The sequence below is a fragment of the Fukomys damarensis genome, unplaced genomic scaffold, assembly GCF_012274545.1.
Source record: "Fukomys damarensis isolate Sample0158 unplaced genomic scaffold, DMR_v1.0_HiC HiC_scaffold_2, whole genome shotgun sequence".
Taxonomy (NCBI): Eukaryota; Metazoa; Chordata; class Mammalia; order Rodentia; family Bathyergidae; genus Fukomys; species Fukomys damarensis.
The window spans coordinates 44,479,792-44,499,809 of record NW_022900914.1 but is presented as its reverse complement, the minus strand read 5'-3'; positions in this window follow the sequence as shown (position 1 = coordinate 44,499,809).

Genomic DNA, 20,018 nt, shown 5'->3' with positions numbered 1-20,018 from the left:
AGAACTAGCTAAGTAAAAAGAATAGGAATTTGTTTAAATTAATAATAAATTCACATTTTCAGGCTAAAATTTCCATTTCAGTGGAGTCAGACTGAATTGTCAAACAGTGAAATTTTCTTTTGAAAATGTTAAACTTGTGGTTTGGTTTTAAAGTAATGAAATTTTAGGGTCAGAGTTCATCAGATTAATTTTTTATTACTTGCCCACAAACCTGAGATGATTCTGAGGGGCTGAAAATTCATGGGAAGTTTCCAAACACTTTACCTTCAGAACTGCTACTACACAATATCTTGCTTAGTAAATCTTTCTCACAGCCTAATAGCACCATCTAGTGTACTTTTAGATACCAAAACAAAGGACTTTTAGCTCCTTTTCCTTATCTCCATATTAAAAAGTTATTCTAGAGAAACCTTAACACTTGACTTTGTACCAGTTTATAACTTTCCAGGAACCTTTATTTCAACTTTTCTCTTTTCCATAAAATCAGATGACACAGTACTTCCTCTCCCAAATTTTAGTTGTGATTCTGGTAGGCACCATAGCAAAAACATGTCTACAAAAGATTTTAACTTGTATGGGATTATCTTAAAATGTGCTCTGTAGCACAGAAGATAAGAATCCAGAGAGTGATTTATTATCTCCTATCTTCTTAAAATTAGAAGTGATCTTGAAAATCAGGCTATCCAGCTTCCAGAGCTATTCAATAACTTCCCTTTTTGAAACACATATGCCAGCCACCCCAAGTACAAACACTTCCAGTAATACAATCTCTGTCATGTCACAAAACACTCCTTTATACTCTAGAATTACTCTGATCGTTTGAAATCCTTCCTCATTGAACTGAAGACCACCTTATTGTAGTACTGGTTATTTTCTCTAGAACTTCTTCTCTATGATTGCATGTAAATATTTGAAGACTGCTGCCCCATCTCTTCCTATGTCTTCTACCCCAGTTTCTTCTATTAGTCATAAAGTCTAATTTCTAGACCAAACAACATTCTCTTCTGTCCGTGCCTTCTTAACAAAAATGTAATTAGAAAAGAAGCTAAGAGATACTAAGAAAGCACTATGAAATTTTGAAAGTACAGGGAAAATCAAGCCCATTAAAGCATTTTACTGAATAGTATCTATGTACAGCAGAATTTGTACATATACATTGTTATCTACTATTTTATTGGATAAGAATTGACTTTGTCCAACCCCCTTACTGTTCTTCACAATTTGTTACCATCATAGGTCTGGGCTGCTCACCTCTTGAAAGCCAATTCTCAGGATAGAACTGATGAGAAGGAATCAGGTTTACTTAAGGGCTAAGAAGATAAAGTGGCTATCAACTTCGAAGCTCCATCTTCTGGGGCTCAGGAGCACAAAGAGCTTTTATAAAGATGGAAAGGAAGAACAGAGCAGGAAGGCTCCATGTGGCTGGGGGTGGGGGAGTCATCATCCAGAGTGTGTGACACATTTTTTCTTCTCTGAAATATTTCAGTGGACCTCAGCTTCCTGGGGCTAGCATCTATAGTTCTTTCTAAATATACATCACTTTTCTGTAAGTTAGAGCACATCAGCTTACATAAACTAAGGAAAGGTTTCACATCATCAGATATTCTGGATACTAGATTTATCTTAACCGTTTCAGTAGGATTTCTCTTTAGAATTTAGGATGCCAGACAAAAGAGAAGAAATGTAAAAGGATTGGTGAGAGGCAACAACCTTATGGAAGGAGAAAGATAGTAAGTCTCCCAAGGACGACTCCAAAGGAGTATCCCTGCCATACTTTGTCTGTTAATAGAGATCACCTAACAGGGAGAATTGCTCTTCTCATTTCATTTCTTCCCCATAATAGTATATATGACATCCTGTCTCCCCCAACCGCAAGGTTGAGTCTAGGGATAGGAACATGAGCCAAACACCCTCTTCCAGGATCTCATACAGAGGCCCTTTTCTCATTGGTGAGTGAAGCTGTTCCCTTCCACACAGAAAAATGGGTATTCAGTAAGAGAATGTAGAGCCAATAGGAAAAAGAAACAGCTGCAGAGAGAGGTGTGTTTGTATTCAAGACTCCATGCCTATAATCCCAGCACTCTGAGAAGCTGAGGCAGGAGGATCACAAGTTTGAGCCCAGACTGGACAACTTAAGTGTCTCAGCAAGTCCCGGTCTCGAGGTAAAACATAAAAACTACAGGGGATATAGCTTAGTTCAAAGACCCTGGATTCAATCCCCAGTACCATCAAAAGAAATGTTTTCAAAGACCATGGTTCCGTCATTCCCCGTCTGCTGTGCTGAACTAATTCAAATTGAATTTCAGCCTTTGCACTAGAAGTCTCACCTGATGTGGTTTCCTTTGCTTGTTTTTGTTTCTCAAGTATGTGGTATTTGTGGTTTACGTGAATATCTTAGTTTTTAAGGTATACAATGTATTGTCTTTAGTACTTCTCATTTTATGTCCTCATAAAAAATTTCTTGCTTCTGACTCCATCATTCATTTCTCAACCTGCTGTAATATAGCCATTTTCCATGTGCTTAAAACTGTTGTTACCCATGGTACAAATGGTTTAACTGCCAAATCCATTGAATGTGTCTTAATTGTTAATGTATTTAACACATATAAGCACTCAGCTCTTGTAACTCTTTCCTCCAAGGTTTGAGGCTAGACTGTCTTGGATTTTTCTTTGACCTCTCTAAACAGTGTTCTCAATTTCCTTCCCTCCCTTACCTTTGTCTATTCGTTACGTGTCAGTGTTCCCTAAAGTTCGGACTATTCTTCTTTTATCTTTTATATTCTGCACATCCTAGGTGATGCTGTCTACTCTTCCAGTATAACTATTATTATTGGTGTTGATGATGGCAGTGTTTTTGAGACAAGATCAGATCTCTGCATTATGCTTCAGAAACACATAAACCACTATCTGTGGAGTGTTAGCTAAATCACAAACACCAGAATCAAAACTCATTATCTCACAAAACTAGTTGATTTTCCTCTAGTCTCTACCTTAATGAATAATAGGTGCTTCTTGATAGTCACAATTTTTACTTTTCTCCATCATTTTCCATGTCCAGTCAACAATCAGTTCTTACTATATCATCTAAATACCTACGTGATCCAACCCTTATCCTTTATCTCTCTTCAATACTTAATTCTCACTCTTATCTGAAGTTGGGATTACTGTAGAAACACCTAAGTTAGTGATTCTGCCTCTGGTTCCTTCTTACTTTCACTAAAATCATCTTTCTGAAACCCCCAAATTAACAGATCACCCTTAAGCCCCATACTGCATGCAGGTGGAATTCAAAATTCCCGAGCAAAGCCTACAAGGCATTTAATGATGTGGTCTGACCTATCTTTCTAGCTTTTTTTTTTCCTCATAACTGTCCCACATTGTAATTTTCAGTTATACCAAACTATCTGCCGTTCCCTAAACATGAAATTCCTCACTTTGCTGCCTGTGCACAGGCTGCCTGATATACATGGAATATTCTTCCTTTCATCCATCATTCTTTCTTTTCTTGGAATTTTTTTTCCAAATTTCAGCACCTTGTCCAGTCTTTAATTACAGTTAAGGTTTAAGTGACCCTCTTAAGATTTCTGTGTTTCTTTGTTCATACTATTCTCGAAGCTGTCACACTATTAAATTGTTTTGTTTTTTTACTTTCTCTTTTAGACTGTGAACTTCTTAATGACAGGGACTACTTTTTATTTATTTTAGTGTTCCTAGAACCTGGCACATAGTATGTGCTTCATCGAATGTTAAATTATTTGTGTAGTTATTTATTTTAATCCTATTCTGATTGTATAAAATTTACTTTGTTGTAATTTAAAATTTACATTATCATAGTCATAAATTTGCTATAGTACTAGTGAATTAGTAATAGTACTAAAGATTTTATAGAAATGCAATATATGATTCTTAAGATATATGAGATTATTGATCTTAATGCTAATATACATATTTCTTCTAGTCTTCTCCAAAGGTATACAAGGAAAACAGAAAATAGAAGTATTTAGTTATTTGTAAAATAAACTTAGTGTCAAAAATATCACTTATGATTTTAAATTTTTGGGTCATATTTTAAGTATTACCTTTGCAAGTTGGATAAACTGTTTTTTAATTGTATTGCATTAAAATAATTCTTTGCTTGTTAATAATTAAAATGTTTTATGCGAAAAGAGAATAGTATTATTAGGAAATGAGTTGAGATAGATTAGCAATTGAAAATGTATTCTTTTAAGATCATGATATACAGTGTATTTCCCATTGTTATTCTCCAATTATTTTTTATGAAAAATTATTTTTCCATAGAACTGTTTTTGTTTTTTTATTAATATCTACATGTATTACATATTAAATTAAAAGTAAATAAAACATAGCATAAAAATAATGATTCTTCGCATAGTAAGTTATGAACTGTGATCATAGTTTACACCAAGTGGCACACTTTAGTATTTAATGATAAGTTGTATGGTATGAACTGAAAATGAACCCTGCGTTTATCAGACCAAGCCATTAGTGTTTCACAGCATTAGTGGGTGGAGCACAATGGGAGGACAGAGAGCTTTTAGTCATTGATAAAATAATGTGTTAAGTATATACAGTGTCTAAAAGAAGCAAGATTTGGGGGGAAAGTACTAAGGCATTACCTGTGTTTTAAATTTTTTAAATAAACATAAATTTAGAAACCTTTCTTTACTTGCTTTTACTTTATGACTAATCTTAGACTAGGACAAAATATCCATAAAATCTTTCTATATGAATGTAAATTTTAGACCTCATTATTTTTTAAAATACCCCTAACTATTTTAACATAATATCCACTTTGGTTTTATTTCTTCTTCCCAAGACTTCAAAAGTCCTATAATACTAACAAAGTAAGATGAGTAGTAACATCAGGAAATGGAATGGGAACAATGCATAAAATGGAAGATATTTTTGTTTAAAGTTGAAAAACCAAAACCATCAAATTGATAAAATTAGATCAACAGTGAGCAAAATTGAGTAATGATATTAGCCATCGTTGCTTAGATACCTACTCTGCTCTAATCACCATGCTACAAGGTGGGTGTTCTTACTCTCTTTTTTGTGAGTGAGCAAACTAAAAGAGAATGATCTAATTACCTAGCTCATTACCACTTCTCAGCATCTGAATAAGGATGTAATACATGGTAGGTGCTCAATAAATGCTCACCAACTTAACTTAAAAACTTAGAATGAATAACTCAGGGAAGAACCAAGAATGTTCTTCCAAGTTTTTGTTTTTAAAGATTTCAGACCCATGGCCGGGGATTTAGCTCAGTGGTTCTGCTGCCCGCCTTGCAAGCACAAGGTCCAGAGTTTGATCCCGGTACCAAAAAAAAAAAAAAAAAATAGTTTCAAACCCAAACACCATCTACCTAAATTTGATAGTTGTTAACATGTCTTTACATGTGCTTAAATAAAGTCACAAGGATTAAGTTAGAGTTTATGGAAAATAACTGATTAGTATGTCTATACAAATAGAGGAAAAGATACAGAAACTAGATTGAAATGGAAACTTTTGCCAGAAAACTAGAAAAATAGAAATTCTAAAGCTAAAAACTACAATAACAAATTAAAATAATGCATAATTTTTACAGCAGATTAGAGCACTATAAAAAGAATACTTACTCCTAAGTGAAATAAATAAGTCACACATGTGTAAATACTGAATAGTTTCTCTGGTGTGAATAAACTATAATAGAACATAAGATCCTAAGGAGATAATTTACCATGTGAAATAGGAAGATAGGGGCTAAAGGTGTAGGGAAAGTGGGAAGGGTAGGGGAAAGGTAATAAGGGAAAGAAAAAATATGAGAAAATGAAAAAATGGAAATAAAGTGTTTGTAAAGGGGGAGGGGAAGAGGGGTGAAGGGAGGGCAGGGACAAGGGGAAAAAATGAGAACCAAGAGCTGTCATGTAAAGGTACAAGATCCCAATAATGAATGTAACTGAACTGTATACCTAAAATGTACCAATACACTCATTGAGGAAAAAAAAAAAGAATACACATAGAGAAATAAGACAACAGAAAAATACTTAAGCTGAAATGAGATACCAGAACTTTAAAAAAAAAAACTTTTTAAAGAAAAAAAAAAACTTTTAAAGGAGATGATGAGGCAAAATACAAAGGTGCTTTTTGTTTGTTTTTGTACTACTAAAGGCAACCCTTTAGTACTGAATGCTGAACTGTATCTCTAATACTTTTTATTTCTTAATTTTGAGACAGGCTCTTGCTAAATTGCCCACGCTGGCCTTGAATTTGGGATTCTCTTTTCTCAACCTCCCAAGTAGCTGGGATTACAGGCACGTGCCACCTGCTGGGCACAAAACTTTAATATAATCATATCAGAGTTCCAAACAGGGTAAAGAGAGAAAGATAGCTCTCCCGTTTACCCCAGTTTAATGGGATACTGAGGAGATCTGAAAAATTCCACATGGCCATGAGTAGAAATAACTGAGAAATAAGGCATAGGACTCCCAAAGCAGAAGCCATGGGATTGATTGGCTACAAGAGGAGCCAGATAGACAATGCTGTAGAATCCTTTTAGGGCAATAGCAGTAACAGTGAGATTTGCCGACTTTCAGTAGGCAAAATTGTTAATGGTGTATTCTATCCCCCTTCCAACTCCTACTCTTCTTGGAACAGAAGGTGAGAGCTAAGTGATTACATTGTAAAGTAACTTAGTCTCTTCATGGGCCCACTCTCCTAAACACAGTAAGCATGGCTCATTTCTACTCTGCTGTGGTTGAATGTGTTGTTTCAGGATCCAGATGGAATATAGAACAGAAGTCTCTTCTGCCATAAAATCCTCTCAAGTATATTGGGGATAATTATTACAGCATGTATTTCTTAAGGATACCACATGCTTATTTAACTACAACTTCATAATCACACCCAAGAAATGTAACTTTCATATAAGAATCTTACTATTTAATATCCTGCTAAATTCAAATTTCTCTCAGTTGGTTCCAGAAAAAAATTGTATTTTCATGCTTCTGAAAGTGGAGAAATGGTAATCTTAATTTTTTTCCCAGTGATTTAACATGAACCTTTCTTTTCAAATGTTCAATTAAATCAAAAGAACTTTCTGCTATAGATTTGATTTGCATTTCTCTTGCTATAAATAAATTTCTCGTGTTTAAAAAACACTGGTGTGGTTTTGTTTTGTTTTGATGTGTATGAATGTTTGTGTTTTCTCCATCTTTGAGTGTTTTGTAAATTAAGAAAGTTAGCGCTTCACCTGTGACATGTTGCAATTATATTTCTACCAGTTGTCATTTGTTTTTTTATTTTGCTTATGGCACATTTTCCACCGTGCTTCTTTTTATTAATGTCAAAAGTAGTGTTTTCTGCTTTTGCAACTATACAATTATTATAATTTGAAAAGTTTTCCCCACAGCAATGTTATAGATAAGTGTTTTTCTACTTACATGGGTCATTTTTTTCTTTTTGAGCTTTTCCTGGAGTATGTTATATGTTAAGGATTTAAGGTTTTATTTTCCAAATGGCTATGCAGTTGTCCTGACACCATTTATTAATGTTGTTTTCTCCAGTAATTTGAGATAGCATCTCATTCATATATTTCTTTTTTTGTTTCTGTTTCTGAACTTTCAACCCAGATCTGTCCATCTATTTATATACTGCTTTAACTATAGAGAATTTATTGGTACTCCGCAGATCTAGTTCTCCTCATTGACCCTATATTTCCCCATATTTTTCTTTGTATTCATATATGTTTGCTTTTCAATATAAACTTTGCAATCCATTTATCTAGTTCTAGAAAAAATGCTTGTTTTATTAGGATAGTGTTAGAGACTTATATCTTTATGATATCGAATTATATTACCCAGGACTAAGAAATATTTCCATTTGTCTTCAGGAATGTTTTAAATTTTTCTTCATTGGATTTTGCACATTTCTTCTTAAGTTTATTCCAAGTATTTTATTTTTAGTTGTTATTATAAATAAATTATCTCTTTATCTTTCAACTGTTATCATTTGCACAAGAGACTTTTGTGCATTTTGTAACTTCCTAACTTACTGAATTCTTTTGTTCATATTAATGTTATCACTGACTCTTTTGGGCTTTTCAGCTATACATTGTCATATCACTTGCAGATTAGAATTTTATTTCTTTTTACATTCTTATGTCTCTGTTTTTTTTCCTTGAATTAGTATACTGGCAGATGCCTCAAGTATGATATTAAATATAATGAAGATAGCAGACATTGTTGCCTTCTTCCTAACCTTAGTAGGAATACTTTTAATATTTCTCCATTATAATACTGTATCTGTCATCTGTCTATCTCTCCCTCTCTTCTGACACACACACAACATACACATACAAACACATACACACATACAAGTATTTTTCATGTTAAGGGAAAAATCCTTTAACTTCTATAGCATTAAGAATTAATACACGCCTGCCTCACAAGCGCAAGGACCCGAGTTCAATCCCTCGTACAAAAAAAAAAAAAAAAAAAAAAGAAAGAAATAATACAGAATTTTATAAAGGAGTTATTTAGCACCTATAATTTAATCTGTGCATTTCTTACAAGTTTTGTTTTGTAAGACAGGTTTTCTCTGTAGTTCAGAGTGGCCTTGAACTGACTGCATAGCTCAGGCTGGCCTTGAACTCATGGCACTCCTCCAGCCTCAGCCTCTCAAGTGCTGGGATTACAGGTGGGCATCACCATGCCCAGCTACACTTAAGAATTTCTAGGAACTTTACAAATATTGTGTTATTACTCTATACTTCATAGCAGCTGCTGCTTGACACAATGCATATACAAGTTTTTTCAGATCCAGAGAATTAAAAATATTGAATGTCATATTTTATAACCTTGATAAATTTGATAAGCAAACTAGCTGTCTGACCCCCAAAAATGTCTTATTCATAGAGGGGAAAATACAGTGTTTGCTTCAGCAGCACATACACTAGAGGGGAAAATATAGCTCCCGACTTGCAAGATATCAGATAGGCCAACTTCGTGTCCCCTGAAATAGAAGAATGAATTCCAAAGGACAAAAGTGGTTAAGATTTATTGAGAAATAGGAATAGTTCCTGAGAGACAAGAGGGGCCCAGAAGTGGGTTGCCACTAAGGCTCTTCATCAGGGATAATTTATACAGCAAAGATCACAATGTGGGTACATGGGTCAAACTACAGTCAATCTATATCATTACAAGTATAGCTGCTTAGCTAATATCCAGAAGTGGGTCACGTAGTAAGGGTGCATTAAAAGAACACAGGAGGGGCCAGGGATTTAGCTCAGTGGTTCGGTGACCTGCCTTGCAAGCGCAAGGACCCAAGTTCAATCCCTGGTACCAAAAAAAAAAAAAAAAAAATTAAAGAACAAAGGCATTTTTGGAAAAAGGCCCAGGTGCTCTGGTCACCTACCTGGGTGGCTGATTCCTAGCTGGACTTCCTTGACCAGGTGGTGCTAACTATAGTTTAATTCCAAGTTACTGCTTATCCCTTAGGGAAGCATGGAAGTCTGGCCATTGCATCTTTATCCTGAGGCCTGGCCTTCTTTGGATACACCTCAGGCCACAATTCCAATGTCTTTATTCTTTCTGCTGACCTCCTTGAGAGCCCAGTCCCTGTCTGACTTTACATTAATTTATATCTAATTTAGCTGCCTATAATATTAGGACAATAATTTTCATTAGCATTTGTGTGGCCATTTACAAGTCAAATAGTCTTAAAAGGTAGCTTTTTAAATTAATATTCTAAAGATACATAAGTGGAGACTAATAGAGGTAAATAACTAGCAAGATCAGACAGCGTGTGCAGGGAGGAGAGAGACACTGGTGCCAGGATTAACTCTAAAGTGCTTTCTGCCTCACAGTCCTTGAGCTCTGGTAAACGCTAATCAGCTGCCAGCAGAGGGAGCAGTAGTTCTATCAAACCCCAGACCGAGCACTTGATGGGAAGCAGAGATCTCACTTCACCCTGGTTTGCTGATGGAAAATCTCACAAGTCAGAGTGTATCTGAATGACAGAACTGAAACTAGTCCTGCCCATCTCCGGTGGGAGCATTGGGCTGAAAGTGGGGTGGATCTTTTCTCAAAGAGAGCACAAGTACAACCCAAAACTGACAAATAGCCTGTACTGTTAGGAATTTCCGAGGTCAGGGAACATGGTATTCCGGCGAGAAGATGTGAGTCTACTGCAGTCTTCAGCCCTGGCCTGCCTGCTCAGTAGGTTTCTACTTTAATCTCCAAAGGGACAATTATTTAAATTCAGCTTTGGGGGGAAAAAGACATTCAAGTCATTACATTATCCTGTACAGATGTCTTTACTGACAGGTATTTTCTCATATTCCATGAGTTTGTTCTCCAATTCTTCAGCCCAGTATCTCCATTGATCCTTTATTTCTGCAGTTGGGCTGTGTGAGGGTATCCCATAGATACATTGAGGTTAGTCCATAAGAATAAAGACATGTCTTGCTCTTTATCAAAAGTCAATAATAAGTTTGATTAGGGGTGAAAACATTTGGAAAATTGTTTTTATTCTTTCCTTCTGAAACTCACTTGGGACAAAATAAGTCAGGGACCTTGGGTTGTTGAGCAAGACAATCAAAATTCACATACAACATTCCATTTCATTTTAAAATGAAAGCCTTATACACACACACATGTAACTCCACATGTCAGAATGGAATGCAAAATGTGCCCAACTATGATATATAATTTTATCTAAATTTAGCTTCATTTTGGAGTCTACTTCCTGACCCTGGCTAAATTACAATGTATTTGTGATTCAAAAGTCATCATTCAGCCAGGTGTGATTATGCACCTGTAATCCCAGCACTTGGGAGGCTGAGACAGGAGGATTATCCCAAATTTGAAGCCAGACTAAGCTGTAGAGTGAAGTTACGTTCACCTTGAAATACAAAGTGAGATCCTCTCTCTAAAAAAAAAGTCATCACTCAAGATTAATATCCACGGATGATAAAAATTGTGACTCAAAGTTGAGTGCTAACTGTGGAGAAGGTAACCCCCTACCATCCTTGGAAGAATTCCATTCCGACAGCTGCCCCTTTTTAATTGTATGGGTAAATTGTGCCTCATACTTTTCATCTGTAAGATGAAGATCACAATATCCCTGTGTTGTCAGAAATAGCAGTCATATCCCATCTCCCATGACCTGCTTTGTCACCACCTTAGCCACTGCTAATCACATTTCATGTTTTTAAATTAAACAATTTTAACCAATACATAAAAAGAAATTATATATATATATATATATATATATATATATATATTAAAGTGAGAGCATGATGTTTTAATATATGTCTATATTGTGGAATGCTTCAATCAGGGTAAACATTTATCTCCTCAAAAATCATCTCTTTCTGGTAAAAACTTCCAAATTTCTTTCTTCTAGTTTTTTTAAATACATAGTCTTGTCGTCTATATTCACCTCACATTTCATTTGAGTTAATTTTTGTGTTGTGGGTAATATAAGGAAATTGTTGTTTTGCGTGTGGGTCTCAGTAGTTCTAGCACCAGTTGTTGGAGGAAACACACACACACACACACACACACACACGTACACGCATACAAACTTCTTTCACCGTTGATGGGTTGGATACCTCTGTCAAAAACAATGAACAAATAGCTATTGCACATAGGCTTATTTCTGTACCCTCAACTCTATTTATATATCTCTATCTATCTATCTACGCTTATGCCAGTACTCCCATATCTTAAGTGTTAAATTAGGGAAGTATGACTTCGTTCTTTTTTTTTTAAGATTTTTAACTATGCTAAGTCACAGGAGGATCTTTTTTGTTTGTTGTTTGGGATGTTTTATGTTTTGGGTTTTTCGTTTTGTCTTAGCTAAGGGAATACTTCATAAGGAAGAAAGAGAAAACTGCTCCAGAAGACTAAGTGACTGCTACCTTCCTTGCCACTCTCAGCACATAGTGTTTATCTCTTGTCACTGAAGTTACAGAAAGCATTAATACTACTTTCACACGTAGAGAACATTGTTCTCTGATACTTTCTGTGTTGCACTGTTTTGTTCAATAACAAATAGGGACAGGGATAGGGCAGTGCAAACATTGTCAACTCTAATTAGCAGTGTTGCTCCAGCCTGATGACTTGCTGCTGGCCAGCAGGACTGCCCCTAGCATTCTGACACTGGAGAGATCTCAGATCCTGGCAGTTCAGGCCACCTCTGTTCTTGGGAAGCTTGACTGGGGGCCTCAGTGCATCACAACTGATATGTAACTCCAGATGTTTCTCTTAGTAACCCATGTAGCTGGACAGCTTCCTTTTTAAATAATGGAAGCTTATTTTTTCAGGCCTTCACTCTGTAAATGCTTGGGGATTTAGAGGTAAATTTTAGCAAGTCTCAAAATTTGAATTTTATGTACCTTCTTGTTTAGTCTTTTGCACCTCTCTATTTTTGTCCTCTATGTTTACCCTTTTGCTTATTTTAGTTTGTCATGATTTTACCCTTCTAAATTTGGGGGAGGTCTAGAGTTTCTACTTTTCACTTTGTTTATTCTTGACTTTATAACTTTTTTCTTTTTTATTTAGTCCTAATTTTTAACCTTAATATGTGTTTCTTAATTTATGTCACTTTTAGTCTTTTCTTATTTTATATCTTTAGTCAAATCTATTACTTAATTCAACATTATTCTTAGCTCAGTTCTTGTTATTTGCAGCCTCCACTGTGTGACCTGATCCCTGCCTGTGTCTTCCACCGCCCCTTTCCCTTGAGCCTCCTCCCTCACACAGATCTCCAAGTTCCTGGACCATGCCAAGCATTCCCACCTCATGGCCTTTGTCCTTGCCATTCACTCTTTCTAGGGTGCTAACGCCCCTACTCTGAGCAACACAGGCTCTTCCTGGTCTTTCAAATAAGATGACCAGCCTTTCTGGTTTGCCAGCGCCTAAGAGGATGTCAGAAGTGCAGAACTTTTCATTTTAAAATCAAGAAAGTCTGTGAAAATTTAATCAAGTCAATGACTCTCCAGTCTCAGCTTAAATATTTCCTCAGTAAGACTTTTCTTGCCTGCTAGATGCAAAGCAGATTCCCCACCAAATCCTCCATTGTTCCTCAGTTCAACACTCTGTTTCCTTCAAAGGAAGGACATTCTACATTCTGCAATCATTTGACTTTATGTCTGTCTTCATTTTTTTTCATTTTGTGTCTTCTTAATGTCTAAGTATCATGGGAGGCCGTTGTAGCTGACTCATTCCTCCATTCAAAAGAGGGAAAGATGAAGAGAGGGACAGAGGCAGGGAAGGCAAAAATCAGAATCAAAAAGAAGGAAAAGGGGCTATCCCTAAAGTAGCACTCAGGCTTAATTTCGTGAAAAAAATATGTAATGTTTAAACTCCCCTATAGAATAAAGCAACCCTTTCTTCACAAACTTCCTTCTATGTATTTTTTATTGTATCTGTATCCATTTTTCGTGAAATTACTAAAAAACCTCCTCTTAATATGTGAGTTTAGTGTATAAATTTCCTATGCTCTACACCTTTTGTGTTCCTTTCAGTGTCTAGAGTGCTGGGAGGGCCATTTGATTTTTAAAATAAATTCATAAACCTCAAATGCCTCTAGGAGTCATGATAGCAGTGTAACAGGAATGAAATGGAGTGAATATAGGAAAAAATCATTTGATGAAATTTGCCTTATTTTTACTTAACTATGGCATAAGCATATAATCCTATATGCATTTGTATAACATTGGAAATTTTATTTTACAAGTGAAATGTAATATAAATTGAGAAACATGATAGTTATCCTGAATATTAATAGGTTTTCTTGTACAACTTAAATGTGCATTAAAAATATATTGCTCCTTTAGCTAGCTGATATGTTATTAAATGTTTCTCCTAAGACCTCAACTTACGGGTTTCAGCACAGGAAAAAATATTTATTGTTCCATCCATTTCAATTTAATGGGTATTATTAAATACAAGCTTTTTAGAGGATTTATTGCAAGTTCCTATTTTTTTAAATTCATTTTAGTGTTGGGAATTGAGGGCCTCAAATATGCGAGGCAAGTGCTCTACAATTGAGCTATACCTCCAGCCCACATACCAGACTTTTGAAAAAAATGCTTATGACCTTGTATATCTGCTAGCTTCTATACAACTACCATTCATATTATTACCTGAGAGCCAGAAAATTCACATGATTTTTTTTCAGAAGTCATATGACATCTATTCTTTGATCACTGTATTCCCAGCAGCACAGTATCTTGCCCTGTCTCTGCTGAAGCATAGTTGCTTGATCTGTCCCTTGACTTTCTGCTGACATCTACTGCTGTCTTACATCTAACACAGACATGCCTTCTTTTCTACGGCTCATTAATGGCACTGGAGGAGATTCTTGTGCTAATCAGGCTGAAAGTTAGTCAGCTTTCTGTTACTATAATAAATACCTGAGATAAATCAACTTGAAAAGAGAAAAGGTTATTCTGGCCCACAGTTTTATAATTTTCAACCCATCATCGGTTGGCCCTGTTGCTTTTGGGCCTGTGTTATAGCAGGACATCATGGCAATAAATTTCTGGTGAATCAAGCTGCTCAACTCATGGAGGCCCGGAAGCAAAGAGAGAAAAAGAAAGTGAAAGAGATCCAATTTGGAGGCCATGTTCCCAATGACTGGAAAACTTCCCACTAGACCTCCCATCTAATTCCCTGGCTTTCAATGAAACAGAAAAATTCTTGGAGTCTAAATTATAGCTACTCTTTTTCTGGCTCACATTCAGCTCTTTTCCTGGCTGTGCTGGTTCACCACTTTGGCACAGAATTTGTATATAGGAATCTCTTTCAGAATCTCAAACTGAAGCAGAGAAGGCCACATTTCCTCATATTTATGTAGCTCCTTCCACTTTCTATATGAGAATCAAAGATGCACAATCATAGCACATTTTTCATCATTCTTGATGCTTTTTCCTGACCTCTCCAAACCATCAGAACTCAAATGATAGGGTTCCACCACCAGCACCCCTCTCTGCACTTTAGTCCCATCACATAGCCATCCCAGTGGAAGATCTTTATACTTTGTGTGCTGAGTCTTCAGGCCTAAAAAAGAGTAAACTCTCTCTCTCTCTCTCTCTCTCTCTCTCTCTCTCTCTCTCTCTCTCCCTCTCTCTCTCACCATTAACTGGGCTGTAAGTCTATTGTCGTGCTCTCAATCTCAAAGAATGGGCAATAATAGTCTATAACCTTTCTCACACTCTTTCTGAAACAGATCCTGATCTCTGCTAAGGCATAGGGAGATGGTCATATACTTAGAAGGGCTCAATAACACTGCTCTGTTAAATTACACTTTTCCTTTTTACTTCTTTTAATTTGGAACTAAAACTGCAGTTTTTCTTTCTCACTAAAATATCTGTCAGGACATGTATTTCTTATTACAGTTTGCAGCACATTTTGATCTTAGATCCTTTATGTGGAAGAGATATTTGTTTTTGTTTTTAATGGAAACAGCTGATGACAAACATAGGTGCTCCCAAGTGTGGATAAAATCTTTGCACAATGGTTTTTATATCTAGGCCAACCAACTCTTAAGATACTTAAAAATTCTGCTCTTCTAAAATAACTTTGTTTCTTTGTTTATGATCTTGTGGAATTACAGTTCAGTAACTTCCATTTGTAGCAATTTTTCTACTCTATCAGTATCAGTACATGGTAAAAAGAATTGTCTAAGCTCATTTTCACAAAGTTAGCAATCAGGCAACTTTTTGAAGTTTAATCCTTAGCTTCACAGTTACACTTCACACCATGATTTCTTTTTTTGGAATCTGACTTTAGTACAGCAAAGTGGGTCAGCTGATTATTTGCTAGTTGATACTCAAGACCCAATTTTACTAGGAATAAGTGGATTATATCACATGCATATGTAACCATCTATGAATGTCCAGGCAGGAGAGTATATTTAAAGTGCAATAAATAAAATGTGCATCAAAACACCAGGTCTTCGATGCAATCTTGCCAGCTATCTAACTCAGGCATTTTATAAATGGCATAAAATACGTTGTGTTGTTTTTTAAAATTAATATTTACACACACCCTCTTTTACATTTTGCAGAACAAATTTATTCAATTGCTTGTACCACAATGTGCAATTTATTTAAGCAGCACAAGGAATTGATATTTAAGCAGTGGGACCATATGTAGTTCATAGTGATATATCTGTATGTTTTCCACTTTCTAATTTGAAAGACGAAGTGTTGCTGGTGACTCGGTAATAAGCACTTCTGTGATTGGGTATGGTGATACATGTCTGAGTTCCCGCTTTCAGAACAGAGCTCCGAGTCACTTCGTCAACCAGAGATGAAACTAGCAAAGGATATTGAGAAGTGAGGAAGAGGGAAAACAAAGTGATATGCCTTAGGGACAAGAGAAGGACTAATGATATAAAGTGATGCCAATAAGTGAAATGATATTATCACTGGGACCACTGGCTCCAATGGCTCATGGCTCCACAACCCCACAGCTGTTTTCTTCTTTACCTTTGAGCCACCTGCGCCCAATTTCCCACTCCCGCTTTGCTTTTGCTATACTCATCTTGATGTTCCTCACTTTTGGGGAAAATTGGTGAGGTCACTAGGTTTCCCATGGAAAATTGTGCAAGATTGATGTCCTTTATTTGATACTAAAGGAAAGGCAACCCTAGAAGCCCAGAGAATTCCTGATACAGTAGACAGAAATGAAGCAATAGATTTGAATGCTGCACTCAGAAGTGTGAGGAGTACGAAAACAAAACTTAACTCTGACTAAGGTACAAAGTCTGGGTTTGAATTTCATACTGCAATCCTAGTTGTGGAACCTTGGCCTGACTTCTGACACCCACCCCTTGAACCTCAATGTTCTCATCTGTAAAACGATGATAACAAAAGAATTTATCTGAGAAGATTAAGGGGAGTTTGAAATAAAACACTGCTTGCAAAGTATTTAACACAATTCCTAGCCCAGGATGCATGATTTATAAATGGTTATTATTTTATTACATTTTAGGAAACACATATCAATCACTCCTCAAAGAATATTAATCATGAATATTTTTCTCCAGAAGAATTGTAAGCATGTGGCTAAAACTATGCTCATGCAAATTGTACCACCTTTATCCTTGGAAACAAAACTATTTGTCCAAACTGCGATTTAAATACCTCATTCATTCCCCCAGGGAAGGCAAATATTAAAAAAGCCAGACCAGAGTTCTTCATGATTCTGTCACACATCGATATAATACAGTAGTATTGCTTTAATTTAAGCAGAATCTATAGTCAGAGATACTTTCCAAAAAGATATATTTACTAAGTGCATTGGAAAATAGGTAAGACTTCTACCTTACTTGTGCCACCTGACACACTAAACAGCTCATATAACCTTATTCATCACTATGCTCAACATAGTGTTTCATTAGCACTCATTTAAATTTGTAGATATATTTCAATCAGAAAGTGGAGGATTTCTAAATTACTTAATCCCTATTCTCAGGCAGTTGGTGGGAGTTCATACATTTGTTTCCTGACTTTTATGGTTTCTATTTGCAGCTGTGTTACTGCAAGAGCAGCCATATTGGTCCCACTTTGTACCCACCTCACCACATGGCTTTGCTGTATAAAATATTTTTGAAAACTTGGGTGAGCAGGCAACCCACTTTCAGGTCCCCCTCCTGTGTCTCTTAGACAGAAGCTATCTTTCTCTTAATAAATTTTTCCTATTCTTAAAAAAAAAAAAGAGCAACCATATTGACACTGTGGACATGCGTGACAAAGATAAAAGGTACAACACCAAATAAAAGTATAAGAGAAGCTTGTGTTCCATCCCAGGACCTGACCTCTTACCCTATAGTTTTAATTATTCACATCAAAGTCTCTGTGTTTTGCTCTCCTTTGTGGAGAACTTGGCTTCATTTCCGAACTAGCAGCAGCTTCAAGTCAACATATATTTTGCCTCCACAGTCTCCAGGGATCTTCTCTCTAATTGTCATGGCTGGTGAGCACCTTAAAGACAATGTGTATACCTAAGGTCAGGCAAAGGTGTACATGCAGGGGCAGCTGTTACATCGTGTTCAAAGCCTGCTTTCTTCACTGCTTCTTCACCTTAGTTCAGTCCTACTATATACTAATAACTTTTTAAAAACTTTTTATTATATGCCAGGAACTGTCCTAAGTGATTTACATGATTTTTAATGCCTCCCTTACATTAACCATAAGTAGTATTATGCAAATGCCCATTTTACTGATTGAAAACAGAGGCTAACTGCAGTAATTGGCCACAGGAAAAAGTCACTCTGCTGCTACCCTGTCTCTCAGCAGTAACTCCCTGGAACAGACTAAACTTCTTGGAGACTCTTCATCATTATTCTGTTCCTTCTAGTTTTGTAACAGACTCTTAAGAATGTGGCTGAACAGTCTCTTCTTCATATGTGTCTTTATTTTCCACTTCTAAAACAAGTATACATTCTTTTTGAAAATCAGAAAAACAAAAATGTTAAATATAAAATAAATCTATAAGATCTGGTATTCGATAGAAATATATACCCTCTTATTTCAAGAAGTATTTAACTTTTGGAAGCCTTATTTCCTATAGCAAGCAGCCTGTTACTAACTTTATACACATAATATGTCACCTGAGGAACTGTTTGAAAAGCGCACTCTGATTGAGATTTAGATTGGCATCTGAGCTTCTGCATTCCCGACAGTCTCCCAGGGTTTTTGTGGCTTCTGCTATTGCTGATTGGTAGAAGACATATTTAGCAGCATTTCTAGTTTTTTTCAGTGTTGAAAAACACATAGTGCCTTGCACATTCTAGGCAAGCACTCTACCGCTAAGCTGTACCCTAGGCCCTTTTTATTTTTCTCCTGAGATAGAGTCTTGCTAAGTTGACTAGTCTGGCCTAAAACTTGTGATCCTCCTCTCTCGGCATCTTGAGTAGCTAGGATGCCAGGCATGCACCACTGTACCCGGCCCAATTCCCCATCTTTATGCTACAGCAAACACATCCAGCTTTCTGCCTGAACTGGGAACAGGACCCCTCAGCACCACTCTTCTGGATCCTCCAGACTCACTCCCTGGATGTTGCATATATCCTCCATCTGATCTACCAACATAACCTGATACTGGAGGCCCCACACTAATCTGAGGACCCTGTTCATTTCAGCTGAGTTCTTTGTTCTTGTGTTCATATCACTAAGAACTTCTGAAAGGGTTGTTATTGTTTAAATATGGTACCCAAAGATTAGTGTGCTGGAAGCTTGGTCACCAAGGTAGGAGACAGGAAACCTTTGAGAAGGAAGACACTAGCTCATTGGAGGTCTTGTGGAACCCCTGAGCTTTTGAGAGAGCCGATTGTAAAAAAAGTCTGAGCCTGACTCCTGAATACCTTTCCTGCTTTCTTCCTGGCTATTTGATCCCTTCCGTTCTAACTAACCTCCCCCATGGGGAGGCCCTCACCATGAACCAAGCTGACACTGACACCATGTCCCTGAATCCCCATAACTGTGAGATAAATAATCCTCTTTCCTTCAAAAGTAGCCCACCTCAGGTATTTCATTACTTACAACAAACAGACTAATAATACAGAGGTCAGGGGCTTTTCTCCCTCTGCACTACATGCAACTTGATGCTTTCTACTCTCTACTGGGTTCCCATAAGGTCTATTCCAGACCTCTTTTCTCCTTAAGCTCCAACCATCTCACCCCAATTGTCCTCAGCAAATTACCTCATCTCTTACTTTAGAAAGATGTCAGGAAACCTATACCACAAACTCTATCCCCTTTCTTTCTTCTTCTCAATTTCTAAAGTATCTGTGGCTTTGATAAGCATGGGCCTAGTAATCGAAGAAATGAATGAATTACCTTAAAAATACCTGGAAGCAACAACCCACTTCTCTGTAACTTACTATATCAAACTTCAGAAAATAATAGTCTTTGACTATGACTGCCTCTTTGTCATCACCCTCTCCCATTTTTCTCTGTACTGTCTTTTACTCCACCACCTTCTGAGATGGCTACCTTGAA